Source organism: Corvus hawaiiensis, chromosome 26 (assembly GCF_020740725.1).
Source record: "Corvus hawaiiensis isolate bCorHaw1 chromosome 26, bCorHaw1.pri.cur, whole genome shotgun sequence".
NCBI lineage: Eukaryota > Metazoa > Chordata > Aves > Passeriformes > Corvidae > Corvus > Corvus hawaiiensis.
In genome coordinates this window covers 30,447,730-30,461,189 of record NC_063238.1, presented here as the reverse complement: position 1 = coordinate 30,461,189, position 13,460 = coordinate 30,447,730, and positions in this window count along the sequence as shown.

Here is a 13,460-nt window from a genome sequence, read left to right as displayed (position 1 = left end):
TCTCTCATTTTCCTTTCTCTTCTTCTTTTGTCCCAAATATCTCATGTACATGGATTTTACATCAATGTAATTGGCTTTGGTGGCCTAAGCTCCCTGGTGGCTGTAAATTTTGCTCAAGATTTATGAGGTTGCAACTAAGATTAGAAACTGGATTTGAGAACAGCATATATCACGCAGAGATATGAATGGATTAATTTCTCAAGAAAATTAGATGGGTGAATTGAAAATGTTTTCTTCTGCTATAGTAATAGAGAAAGGGGGTTGGTATACTCAGTCAAAATTATGGCCTCTGAATCAAATCTTTAATATATTTTTCAATACATGATAATTTTATCTGTCATCACTATCAAATAGCTGTAATGTTATTCACTTAACATCATTCAAGAAACAACTTAACTAATGTCTCTGACAGAGAATTCATCTTCTGTTATTTCTCCAGCTGTATTTTCCTTCTTACAATCCCCAAAATGACTCTAGGACTGACTCCTCCTCCTAAATTACAATATCCAAACAATTTAAATTAGTATGTCATGAGATTGGAGTCGTTTTGTGTTCGACCTAATTATTAAAATTACTTTCTGAGAACTAATGGCATAATTACTCTTATAATTAGTAAAATAAAGAACCTGTAACTGCTTAGACTGGGAGCAGCTGATATGATCAAGCTTTAAATTGAAAAAATCCAAAATTTTCTTGCCTGTCATCTGTAGCTCAGTACATTTCAAAGGGAAGGCTGATACATGCCTGCAATGACTATGTTTAAACAACTAAATCTTGTCTCCACCTTAGCATTTGATTCATTACTCACTGATGAACCTTTGTCCCTACTTGCCTGTTACTGGGAAAACATACAGCAGTGTCTACTACAGATACCAAAACATACTTGCTGCAGCACTAGTGATACTGCCCTGCAATAAAACAGGAATGGGAGGCTGAGTGAAACTGAAAAAAGGGCTCGAGTTAGAGGCTGACCTTCCCAGGGTATAGCTCTGCTAAGCTCTCTGCCCAGCGGAGCCCTGGGGCATCCATGTCAGGCATCACCATTGCAATTTGCTATGGGTGTAAAGCTGGGACCAGGGGGATTAGGAATCTTTGCTGGCTATTCATTTTCTTGCTCCTTTTTCCTTTCATTTTCTGTACCATCAGAGGACTGCCCATCTTGCTGATGCTCAGTGGGACATTCTTGAACTAAGACATCCCAGGATACACCATTTGGAATGTGATCTACATATATGGAGTGCACATTATGCCCTTTTGCACAATTTCCTTCCTGAGAAAATATATCCCTGGTATAATTTTTTTGGCTATTTTGGCTGTGGATGACACAGGCATGTCTGTCTCTCAGATTAGATAGACCTCCTGGGGAAAAGTACATATCCATTTCACTTACTGTGTATGGCACCAGTTCTAGAAAACTTTTCATGATTATTTGTAGTATAATGCAATATATGGACTTTTTTATTATTGGATGAATGATGGAACCCCCTTCTCCCTGGATTGCATTTCTAACCTTTTATTTTGTTAAGCAATCAGCCAGTGAGATGTTTATACCTCTTATTTTGATGCTAAAGATCCTGAGATTTTCAAGTAAATGGTTACTGTGTTTTACTGTAGCTTTCTCTTGATTTGCAGCCCCAAAGTGCCAGAAAATGTATTTTTGAATGCTCAGTTATATTTCAGCAGGAAAGAAGAACACCAAACCATTGCATCAGGGTTCAATTAGAGTAAATGGAATAACTGCTCATAAACATTCTAGTGTGTTAATATTTTGGGCTCAATACCCATCATGAAAGCTATGTGCATCTTCACTTTGAACACATGACCAGACAAATCCATAATAAATGACACAGAATTATGCTGTGCCCTACAGAAGTATCCTACACATCTCAATTTGTACATAAATGCAAAATGCAAAAAGGATATAAATTCCTCAAACAAGAGAGGAAAAATCCTTTAAATACACTTTTTTTTCTGTTAATAATACTGAAAATATTTTCCAGAAGGGTGTGTATAACTCAAAATGGGCTTGGATACTTCTAAATCCACAATACAGCTTTTTCTCCTGTAGCTGATTTCACTCAAACATAAAATGACTGACAAACAAGATGTTTTACCCACATTATCGTTTAAAGAAAAAATGAGTAACAAATGTACAAGTTGCTATTTTGCATTTTCTTTTCATACTGACATCTTGAATAAGACATACATAGTTAAATGTTTCTCAAAATTCAAATGATGAAGGAATTGTTACCCTAATTATTAATTAAAATACTTTCTACATCCAAAAAATGCAACAGAAGATGTTGAGGCCTGCACCATCATAAACAGGCGTGAAATTCTCTTACACACAAAAGCTAAGATGGGCTGCCATGACTCTGAGCAAAGATGAGAGTCTCCAAACTATACAAAGATACCAGTGTTTGAACAGACCAGACAGGGTAGGTGGTTCCCCAGCACACAAGAAGGCAGTGACTGGAAGAATAATGAGGACACAGGTTGCTTACCTTCTACGGTTCTGTGTTGCCATCACAAGAGTAATCTGCTCTAAAGAACTATTTATGGTTAGTGCTAATGGGTCATCCTTTGCTATGAGGACTTGGATCTTGACCATGTGTGGCTACTAAAATTTGCCCTTGGTGGTTTTTGTAAAGATGGAAAACTATGTGCACAAAGATAGCTCCCTGAACTTTACCATGGAATTCCATTAATTTTAGTCTTTACTCTAAAATGTTTCCTCTCTGAGACAAGGACAGGCCATTTGTACATTGGCCTGAATCTTGCCTTTGTGTAGTTGATATATCTGCTGCATTTTCATTAATGCACTGGGTATACAGCATATTTGAAATGAAAAACATGACTGAAATAGATGCTAAATTTCTACACAGAGTGAGATTGGTATTTTTAGGAGCAAATTACTGTGGAGATATACCTGGAAAGAAGACCTTTGTTGCTGTTTTGCTTAACACCTTAAGCACATTTGGTTTTGCTGCATTAAGCTAAACTAAAATCCTACATAAATCCATAATCATATAATGCAGTTGTAAACTTAAAAAGTACCAGTTTTATTTCATGTTGTCGCATGCTTTTAAAAAGTGACCTTTGTTATTAGGTGTTGGATTGTAACACATTACAGGGTCCAAGGAGAATTCACTTGGGACTTCTGTACAGCATTAGCTTATCAGAGACATGTACAAATGTTTTCAATAAGAAGGTAACCCTTAAAGTCAGGCATGGAAATAGAACTTAATTAGCAAAATAAAGCAAAGACTACAGCATTCTCGTTTTTTAAACAAAATCCAGGCAGCCTTTTCAAGAGGCCATCAAAGCTATAGGTACTCATTTTTAAACTATCATTGAACTTTAGACTTTTAATTAAGATCAATCTCACTGATTGCAGTAGTAAAGTGAAAGGAAGACAAACAGCACTTAAATAACAGTGCTTCCGACTTCCAACTGGAGCAATAAATACATATAAACAGCATATTAATACTGCAGATACTAGATGTGCACTGGTGTCAGATAATGCTTCAGACCTACTCCTTCAAGAGCTTACTGTGCAGGTTAGGAAACCTGCCACTGCCCACCCTGTTCCATGCCATCTCCACTCTCCACTCCAGACTATATGTGTCCAGGAATATGTACCTATATGAATAAGATACATCAGTTCTTTTCCCCAAAAGGCTTGTGGGTTTAAGCTTTAAACAAGATTTAAGCAGTTCATATACTGCAGGCATGTAGAAACCATGTTTCTGAGGTACACCAGTTATAAGAAAGATTACGTGAGCTTTTATAACTGGGGTAAAAATGTTTGTTTTACGTGGTCCTTTTACAGCATCTTTCCCTTGACAGCTGAACACTTCCAATGATTTAAAATGGATCTCTTGTTTCCTTTCCTTCCTATCCTCTTTCATTTTCAACAAAGAAGTCCCTTGTTGTTTCTGTTCCTGTTTCTCTCTGCATGTAAGGGAGTGGAAATGTTGTGTGCCTCAAACATGTCAGAAAAGTTCATGTCATCAAAAGGAGCTTGACATTTTGATCCCAAAGAGACTGCATCTCCAGTCAGGTCTTGAAGAAAGGAGGCCCATTGTCTGTGACCAGCTCCTGCACATCTCCCCCACTCAGGGTATTCCTTCTGTTCCTCTAAAGCTGAATTTAGAACAGTTCATCTGGGAAAATACAGTCACAAAAAGGCAAGCTACCCTAGCTGCCCCGAGCCATTAAAAGGGAACATTTCAGTATCTTCTTCAACAGTACTTCAAGCTTCCCATGCATGACCCTGTTATGTAAAAGAGAGATATTATGCACCCTATTAAGTAAAAAAGAGGTATTATGACCTGTGTGATGGCCAGATACAGCAGCACCATTTGCTTCTAAGGAAGCCAAAGAGCCGTGCAGAGCTGCTGTTACTAGCAAAGCTTGGTACGAATAGGTAGGCCAGGAAGAAGAGCCAGGGGCAATTACTGTCAGTTTTCCTTCAGGTGTTATTAATGAGAAATTAATTGGTAGCTTCAGGTACAGCACACTTTTTTTTCACCCAGTGAAATCCCTTGAGTAGATTACATTTTAAACTCAGTACCTTGAATCCTCTTCAGGGTATGGAATAGGATTTCAGAGGCTATTGAAATAAAGTTTGCTAGTTTTAAAAATATTCTGTTTTGTAATCACTAGGGAAGAAATCAACTGATTCCAAATGGAAAATGTATACAATTTTCCATTTGGAAAGTTTTTTCAAATAATTTGGAATTATTCAAAGCATCAGAAAGACAACAAAGAGTTAAAAATCCAGAAGATTTATCCACAAGATAATGAAAACCAAAGAATATGGGCAGAAAGTAGGGCACAGTATTCCTCTCCCGATCCTGTGGACATAAAAGACTGTAGGTAGCAAAGTCTGATGGTCTCACTGCTCCCCTTTCTCAATCAAATCAGAATGACTTCTTTTGTACTACTTCTTTCCTTCTCCAGATTTGTCTAAAAGCCACACAAGGAATTTTTAATGGGAGCTTGTTGGTAACTTAGAGATCCATAGGGCTTGGAGAAGTGAAAGCTTCCAAATATGGCAGAGGAGATAGGATGAGTTTGGTATCACTGTGGATGCTTTCTGAGCATTCTTATCAAACATAGCCTGACAGGTCTCATAAGCTGCAGCACACAGGGCAACAGAATTGTTACGTAGTTCTGAAACAGAGAGAAACCAAGCTCTCCTACTATACCTTTTCCCTTTTGAGTTTCTGATTAGTTTTTCTTGTAGAAAAACATGTTAAAAAAATACATATTTAATTATAGATGTATTTAACCAACACTTAATATTATTGCATAGACAGATTAGATATTTTTGTGTATACAGGACACTTCCACCTCAATATTCAAGCTATGTTAAACACACAGTTTGCTTCCAGTACTTCAAAATCTGCTGACAATTGAGTGTTTAAGGTGTACCCTTGTCATTCATACAGAGGGAGTTTTGCATTAGCCATGATGTATTTAAAAATGCATAGGCGGCTCTGATTCTACTCAAGTTTGCCAGGAACTGAAGGTTTGGACATCAGAGCTTTCCTCCCTATCCACGTGGAGAGCAAATCCCATCTTCCCAATGGAAGGATCAGGCAAAAATTCCATAAGCACAATCTCACGTATGCCCTATGCAGAAATAATCCACAGAGAGGGCTGTTTGGCTCTTGCTGCATTCTTAGCTGGTCAATCACAATAGCGCCAAAGATTTCTTGCCAACTCTCAAACACTTCTCTGACACAGTTTCTTTCACATTCTTGCTCGTTTTCCTCTTATCTTCTATCTAAAAAAACCTTAAGGAAACTCAGAAGGGAAAAAAAACTTTCTGTATTTATTTAAATAACATTAACACAAGGGTGTAAAATGCCAAGTCTGGACTGCAGCTTCAACAAGGCAAAGGACTATTTAAGACAGCTGGAAAGCCTCAGCAGTTCAATTCAGTTCCCTGCTGTCTTACAGTGTCCCTTCCAAACAGTGTCCCTTCCCTCATTTTCTAGATCCTCAGAAGTCCTCTGTCACAGTACCAGAGGATCATAGAGAGATCTATTAAAAAGTGTATTTTAAACATACTTTCAGAAACTTGGTCATTCATATTTAACTAATATTCAAAGTAGCAGCTAAATTATCCTTGACTACTTTCCATCTTGTAATCACTCCATGCTTTGCAGACTGTCTGTGAGCTTGACAGAAAAAGGCATCAGTTCAAAAGGTTTCTCCTATTGATTTGAGACTGGATTGCCTTTATTTGGTTTTCTATTACATCAGAAAGAGTCCTTTGAAATCTGTGCAAACCTGATTTACACTGGTATGACAGCTCTTGGGAGCCACTCTGATGATCAGAACCCTTCGTTCTGCCCCTTGCAAGGGCCAGTGGTCCAACCTCAGGTATTTGTCTACCTTGGCCATCCTTCTCCTCAGACTGAAAGCTCAGCTCAGGAATGGTGTTTCATGTGACTGTGGTGTGTCCACTGAGCTGCATTCCAGGGCAGTTGAGTGCTTCCATACAATGATGATGAGGATAGAAAGGGTGGGTCCCAAAGATCAGATCATCACAGTCTATAAACAATGCACACAAGGCTCTCAACGCCCCAACCCATGCATAAACTCTTGCTTCTGGAACAAATGACCCCTTCAGGGAATGATGCAGTGGAGGAGGAATATGAAGTGTGCAGGGTCTGGTCTGGCTGGGACCTGGGCTTGTAATAAAGATGCTTTTGCAACATTAATATATGCCTGTTTTCTTGCCAGCTTTGCAGAGTGCCAAAATTTGGCCCTAAACATTTAATGAAACCATTGAGATTTAGAATCAGACAAAGCAGAAAATAGGAAAGTGAGGAGGGAAGAGGAAGAGAGAAAACTGTACAAAAGGCATCTGATTAAACCAGTGATAATTACTGATATTGTTCCTCTCTGAGCCAGGATCACACTTCAAAATAAAAAGTGGAAGATAATTTTGTTAATAATTTTAATCAGCTTCCTTTTCATGAAGGATCAGAGAATACTAACAGGCAGTTTTCCAAAAGACAGATGATTTGTAACACCATCAACTCAATAACTGAAACAAGAGACTTATTCTCTCTTCCATTTGACTGAAGTAACGGGTTCCTCCATTGGATGAACAATAGAGAGAGATTGAAAAGCCTTGATTTGACCTAAATGAAATATATTCTTTCCTAGCAGATGCTTTATCATGTAGTTTATTTTTCTCTCTCCCTCCAATGAGCTTTACAACCATGTTGTCCTGTTTGTTTTCAGTCTTTGTTCCCTTTCCTTATACCAGGTTGAAGTCTGGCTGGCTTAAGCAGCTCAGGGTATTATCCAAGAGGAATTTGCTCGAGTTTCCTTGGCAACAGGAGCCACAAGAAGCTCAGTAGGGCACATTTTTGAGCAAGGCTTTTTGTTTTCCCTTTAACCATTCTTGATGTGCATCAAAGAGGGAGGAGCTGATTAGGTTCAAATTAATCAGGTAAACAGTGGTGAAAGGGAAGGGCTAATATTTGGCTCAGTTCTGAATTTGTCAAATAATGTGAAGCTGCCACTGCTGTTAGCATCCCTGCTGTTTGCCTAGCAAGTCTCAATAATCTTTATACCTAACAAGATTTGAAAAATGAGTAATTACAATAATTACATGATCTGCATGATTTGATTTAACTTTTATATAGCAACTAATGCCTCCTAGAATTGAATGCAGGCTTCGGTGGATCGATGCTGCATTTATTCCTACTGGGTCCCTCGTGGAGACCCTTAGGCGGCACTCTCCCGGCACCTACGTGTGCACACAGTCTCACCTTCACAGGTGGTCGCGAACAGCCACTCACACACACAGTCTGTGCACGAACCGGAGACAGAGAGGCGAGAGGGGTTCTCTGCATGCAGTTCTGAGGCGTTTAATGGCAACACAGCCAAAGGGCGGCAGAGGCAAGAAAGAACAACCAAATCAACAGCTCTCGCTGGTTTTATCCTGAAAACCCCCAAAGGCGGGCAGAGCATCCAAAACCAATAGTCTGAGGGCTAGGGGGCAGAGGCAAAGTTGAGTGACATAACAGGGGCCAATGGGAAAAGGGATAGAAGGGGGGAGAGGGCCAGTGACCAGCAGAATCTAGACAAAGGGAGAACTTTCTAGCACTGTTGTAGGGAGAGATCACTTTTAGGGTAACTTGGGGGGTGTAAAGTGGACTTAGCCCCCACAACATCCTAGTTTTAAAGGCTACATGACTTTATTAGTGGGCTTTTCTATATAATTGTTTCCTGCCACTGTTTCCTGTTACTGAGAAAAGTCATATAATGCCATTGCAGATGAACTACCAGCTTGGAGTAAACATGGTACTCTAAATCACGCACAATACAATAAATCATACTCCTGCCATTATATAAATGCTTTGCAAATCTTTGCATTTGTTTTTCTCTGGAGTTGGAGGAAACACAGTAGGAAGCAAGGTTGTGAAATCCTGAAGAATTTCATTGTTGGTAGAGCTGCTTGAGAAATTATGCTGCTCCTCTTTCAGAATAACTCAGTATGAAAGGAAATATTAATTTGTTTAAATTCTGTTTTATAAAAGTTTTCATTCAGAACCTAAATGTTCAATTTTCTCATTAAAAGTACAAAAGTGGAAAATGTTTGTTGTTTTTTTTTTTTCTTTCACCTTATCTTTCAATTCAAACACCTTGGAAAGAACCCCAAACAACTGAACCCCCCCCCTCCTCCCCCCCAAAAAAATCGCAAGGTACTAAGAACCCCAAAATAATCAACCAGTGATAGCTGCTGTTTGTTAGAAGGGTTCCCTCTCTCTCTTTCTGCCACTGCCATCCCAGTAATTTCTCTGTTTTCTGCTACTGCAAATTTTGGAAAACAATGTTTTTTTAGTTGCTGAATGCAGTTTGGAATACTAGTTGTTATTCTTCTCTTTCAGCCATATGCAAATTTGTTTTCCAGATTCCAAAAGATAGTACTTTTTGTTTGTTTGTTTTGGTGGAGGGGTTTTTGTAGCTGAAAACTTCATGGAACAAAATCCTTTTGTGTAAACTTTCCATCACTGGTGTCAGACAGAGGCAGGGGTTCTTTTGTTTGTCTTAAAAGCATGAGCAAAATTTCATCCATCTTTCTAGAGGTTCTCATGGTTTATGAGCAGAACTAAAATAAAATAATGAACCACCCCAGCTTTTCCTTTAAATTCTCATCTGAACTATTTTACTTGACACTGGGGCAAAATTTTGGCATTGCAGCCTGTGCTTTTCTATCTCGGAATGCAAGGACTGGGACAAAACACCTGTTGCTTCTTGGCTCTTCCATGAAATAGGACTGTTTTAACTCAGTTTGAATTCTTTAGCATTTGAAGAATCTTACTAATATTATTATATTATAAACCTGGGAGTGCTGGTGAATGGGTTAACTGTCTTGTGCCTTGCGGAGCGTCCCACCACTGAGTGTACTTCCCATATGCTGCTTCCTGGTGTTGTCACGCCTGCTATGGACATTGAGAGATGAGCTTCATGATTATTAGCAGAGACCGCACAATGTATTTTGTGTGTGTGTAATAATAGTAGGCAATTGCTGTTATATAATTTTTATTTTTCTAGCGATCATTTATCCAAATGCAAAGAATTGGCATATTTTGTAGTTGCTGAGACATAGCTCAATTGTAGCTCATTCAGCAGTAGAGATCACTTAGATGATGCCCAGATGCCTATTTTTATAGCAAATGTTTTTATTACATTTCATATCCCTGTCCTAGGAGTTTTTGCTGGACTTAAAAACTGATCTGCCTCAGATCAGAGCCTGATATATCCTATTAAGGACACTCAGCTAAAAAGAATACTTCTCGCTGACACAGAGGCTTAACAGATTAATGAATTAGTCTGTAATACCTTCTCCTTCTAAGGGCTGGTTCAAGTTCTGCTGCTGTTACTTTGATTAGCACTATCTCCTCTGGTGCTGAGCCAGGGAATTCTGTATATTGACTGTGCTGGCATTTCTTACTGCCGTGAGAGAAGCAGAGAAAGAATCCTGCCCTATGAAGTTTGCATCGATCCAAAAGTAAAATTGTAAACATAACCAAAAGAGCTGTATTCTGGAAGGAAAAATGGGGTTGTTAATGGTGTGGAACAACTGATGTTGTATCCAGCCCATCCTTCTTCCTTTAAATATATAACATTGTTAGTATAAGTTGTTGAATATGCTTTATATCAGCAATAATCCTTCGAAAGTTGGTCATTTCATGGCATTATTGATATTACAATCCACAGTGGTTTATGTTATTAACTGCCCTCTGTTTACCTCAGGTTGTTAATCAGAGAGCCAGCCATTAAGTCCTGGCAACATATGATTTCTCTAGGATTATTGCTAACATTTCTGCTGCAGTCAGGAGGGTTTTCTGGCTTACCTCAGCAATGAGGAAGTCTATAGCTGATCAAACGTGCTCTTGCATGCAACCGTCACTGCAACTGATGGGTATTAATATGAAAGGTGAAATCTATTAAAGAAAACCTTACTTTAAACCCACTCTTCAATCAAATACTAAATATTGACACTCTCTCCCACCCCCCCCACCCCAGAATTCTAGAATTCACAGCTCTAATTATGACTGACCTTCTCAAGATTATAAATGGCAAGATGGGCAATATAATATCCCGTTCTGCCTCACTTGAATTGTCATCTTTAATTAAAGAAGTTCTATGTCCCACATGACATTTCTCAGCAAAATGCCTCTCAGAGTCTTGGGGAGGGGAGGGGAAGGAAGACTGGGACAAGTGTTTCGGCTCTCTATTTGCTGTTTTCTCCATAGTGATTTAAGTGGTCAGTGTTGCAGCATTTAGAGATTGGCCCAAGAAATTCTCTTGTGTATTAGCAGATGCTAGCCAGGGTTTGGTGAATGCTTTAAGCAGACTTCCACTAAGCAGGCAGCCTGTGCCCTGTACTGTCACTCTGAAGAACAGTCATTCTGGTCCTGAAAGCAGGATGTTACTGAGAGATTTTGTATTTAGTTGCTGGGATGTAACCTACTGTTGTCCCGATTTTGCAGATGAATTTTGGGGCATAAAAACCATAATTCAGTAAAATAATTCAGAATCACGGAATCACAGAATATGCTTAGTTAGAAGGGACCACAAGAATCATCAAGTCCAACTCCTGGCCCTGCACAGCACCATCCCCAAGAGTCACACCATGTGCCTGAGAATGTTGTCCAAACACTTCTTGAGCTCTGCCAGGCTTGGTGCTGTGACCACTTCGTTGAGAAGCTGTTCCAGTGCCCAACCACCCTCTGAGTGAGGAACCTTTTCCTAATATCCAATGTAAGCCTCCCCTGATACATCTTCAGGCACTTGCCTCAGGTTCTGTCACCAGGCAGAGAAGAGATCAGTGTCTACCCCTCCTTTTCCCCTCATGAGGAAGTCTTTTTCCATGCCTGCAGTTCTGTTAAGCAATATATCAGGAGCCTTAAACCTAGTAGTGTTTTTTGGGAAACCCTGTCATAGTGTGTGGAGACACCTCAAATATCTTTGACATACGAAGTTTCAGGTAGAAATGCTGTAATGAGTGTGAGTGTGCTCCTGGTGATTGCTTACCTCCTGTCAGAGACTTTTTGAAGCTCACAGAAGAAATATCTCTGTATTTCAGTCCTCTGTGGAGCTTGCAGTGCTGAATATGCTCAGAACAATACTTTCTTACTCATGTTGTGTAAGACTGTGGTGGTTCCTGCTGTCACATGAATCAGTGACTGGATGAGACATCTGCAACTTCAGTTCCCTGGAGCCTGGTTGGCCTGAGGGGCCCTCCAGACACATCCCCCATTACTATATTCCCCATAGCAAGGCTGCCCTCAGTGCAGGTGAAGTAGAGTCCACCCCTCATGCTGAACATTAGCCACTATATAGGAATGCATTAGATGTGAGCATTCACTAAACAAATCATGGAGATGTAAGGAACTTTCCCCAGCTGCCCACTTACCTCTGAATTCTTCTATTTCTTTACTATTAATTAAGACAGTTTAAAAAACCCAAAGCTAAAACCCCCAATTGTGTCTGCATTAGACATGGAATAATCTCTTCCATTGCAACAGTCAATCCATGTCACTAAAATTTTCTTATAGAAATTAGTCAAGTCACAATCTGAAAGAAGATGATGAAAGACAGCAGAATATGACTGGTCTCTGAAGTAAAACACTCCACTGAGAAGAATCTTGGTTTATTCCCGGAAGTGCTGTGACTGATGACAGTGTAAGGTCTTACTCTTTGCTTGCTTGGAGGAAGACTTGGCTGTATTTTAAGAGCATGAAGCTTTGGTCTAGCTTTGCTCCAGTAGAAGTCAAATCACACATTTTTGATGCGCAAGGGTGAGCAAGGGATGGGAACATCTGTCATATGAGGAGAGGCTGAAGGAGCTGAGACTGTACAGCATTGAGAAAAGAAGGCTCATGGGATCATACTAATGTGTATAAAGACCTAACAGGGAATGGAGGTAGGCTGAAGATGGAGCCAAACTCTTTTCAGTGATGCTCCGTGACAGGACAAGAGGTAATTTGGCACAGGTGAAAAAACCAAGAAACTACTTTTAAATGAAATAAAAAGCTTTTTCTGTGTGGGTGGCTGAACACAGGAAAAGGTTGATTGTAAAGATATTCAGAAACCATCTGGGGATTGTCCATGAGCACCTCGCTCTAGCTGACACTACTCTGAGCAGGGGTGTTAAATTAAGTGATCTCCCAAAGTACTTAACCAGACTCAAAGATTCTATAATTCTACCATCTAAAAATATGATTCTAAGATATAAATTCATATTTCCAAATATTTTACACATTTATACATTGCTATATTGCAGTAAACCACATACAGACTTTTGTTTTCCAAAAATGACTCTCAATGTTTATGTATTCATAGGTGCATTATTTACAGCTACATTTTATTTAGCTATACTTATTACATACTTTTATATAGACCTGCAATTTTTTAGAAATATCTAAATGTACAAAAACTTAACATAAAATTAACCCTAGCTAATAAAGAAGTTCCCTAAAATTTTGATATCTTTCCTTCACCAGCCCTTTAAAACCAGATTTTCAAATAAACAAAACATTATGTTCCCCTTCTAGGGGACCATTCTTTTATGCTTCACCTGCTTTTCTTCTTCATCTTCTTCTTTCTTCACCGTGACCTTCATCTCATTTCATCCAAGAGCTTTGACTTTCATAACCTGCATTTTCCTGATGCACCTTTAAGATTTCTCTTCTTGACTGGGCTACCGCATTTATGCATTTTTAGACAGTACTGAAAAATTGGGATTTTAGCAGACAATATTTAATCACAACTGGATTAGAGGAGAAAGGGAACACAGTTTTTTGCTTCCAGAACTAAATAGTGGCAGGGGACCAAATTAATGTCGCGGCACACATTTTGGGAGCGCAAAAGTGATCGCCGTCCTCTCCTCTATATGAAAACAGCAACTGCAGTGCACA